This window comes from Perca fluviatilis, unplaced genomic scaffold (genome assembly GCF_010015445.1).
Source record: "Perca fluviatilis unplaced genomic scaffold, GENO_Pfluv_1.0 PFLUV_unplaced_scaf_10, whole genome shotgun sequence".
Taxonomy (NCBI): domain Eukaryota; kingdom Metazoa; phylum Chordata; class Actinopteri; order Perciformes; family Percidae; genus Perca; species Perca fluviatilis.
The window spans coordinates 13,454-15,000 of NW_024375503.1; the positions used below are offsets into that span (position 1 = coordinate 13,454).

Sequence of the window (1,547 nt, forward strand, 5' to 3'; positions counted from 1 at the left end):
TGTGACATTTAAATTATGATCGTTTCCAGCCTCTGCATTTATCAATGTATGACCATTCTTCTAATTGGTGTGATACTTAACGTTTCATGAATCGCGGCGGAAGCCTGTTGTAAGTTCTCTGCGCTCATATCTGCGCTTGGTTTTCAACGTTAGGTTGATAAATGAGGGCCATTGTGATCACCAATACCCCTTTCCACCAAGGCAGAGCTGGTGCTGGTTTGGAGCCAGAGCCTAAGTTGCTGGGCCAGAAGTAAGAACTGCTAACGTCAGCGGCTGGGCGGGGTTACCTTGACCGCCATTTTTGAATTAGCAGATAAACGCGATGTACGCGGCGATTAAACAAAACAGCAGTGGTCAGAAGAGGAAACAAGCTGCTTTCTTGCACTATAAAGGCGAGCTGCACGCAACACGTTGGTTCCGAAATTGGATGCTGACGTAGTTCCGCAAAGCCATGAACATCAATAGCAAAGCAACGCGTCCGCCATTGTTGATGGTGCGTTTGTGTTTCCGCGCGTAACGGCGTGAGAAAGATGAGATGTATACAGTGACATAAGACCTGGCTCTGTGCCGCTCCGATCCGGCACTAGCTTTAGCTCTGAACCAGCCTGGTTCTTGTTGGTGGAAAAGGGGTAAGACAGTATTACAGTGGAGCTTATTCTAATGACTTTAAAACTTGCTTGGTAGCATGTGAATTTCACCAATACAGTTTATCATTGTCCATAATAATACATCATTTATTTATTTGTTGATGTTTTTAAATTAATAATCTGAATCTGCAAAGTAACTAAAGTGCCAAATAAATGTAGTAAAAGGTTTCCCAGAAATGGTCCCAAAACCTGATTTGAAAACATTAACAAACAGTTATTTTTACATTCATTGATTTCTTGTAATTTTGTGTTGGTATAATTTACAAAGAGATTGTTTGTGTGTCAGCGTGTGAGTGTTTCTGTACACAGGAGACTCTCCGTCCTACAGAGAACACAGAAACACAGAGGAACCATGTGACCCAAACCCAATCCTAAACCCTAACCCTAACCCAAACCCAGGATAAAGAGGTTCAGTGAATGTGGTGTTGAAGGTGTGGAGGTGGATCAGTGAGTCAGAGGAGACTGTGTAGAAGGACAGAAAGCCAGCAGGACAGTCCACATACACTGCTACTCTGTTAGCGACAGGGGAGGAGTAGCGGTGTGTTTCTATTTTATTGTGACAGACAGAGTAACCACCATCAGAGCAGAACAGACTCCAGGACTGATCATTATATCCAAACCTGCAGTCTTCACTGTATCCTCTCCTCCTGATTCCTCTGTAACTCACTGATATATAAACGCCTCCTCTCCTCTCGACCTCCCAGTAACAGCGACCAGTCAGACCATCTCTACACAGCAGCTGCCACCAGCAGTCAAACCTCTCTGGATGATCAGGATATGGCTGATCCTCATTGACACGTGTCACCTTCCTGTTGTTGTCAGACAGTTTGAGGTATCTGTTCACTGTGTTTGTGTCCACTGTGAGTTCACAGGAATCGTGCGGAGAGAACGAGACACAAC

At 44.5% G+C, this 1,547-nt stretch overlaps 1 pseudogene; it reads right to left on the reverse strand.

The window, feature by feature from the left end:
• Nucleotides 1-528: 528 nt before the first annotated feature.
• The window catches only part of LOC120555025, a 33,691-nt pseudogene continuing 32,672 nt past the window's right edge, over nt 529-1,547 (reverse strand).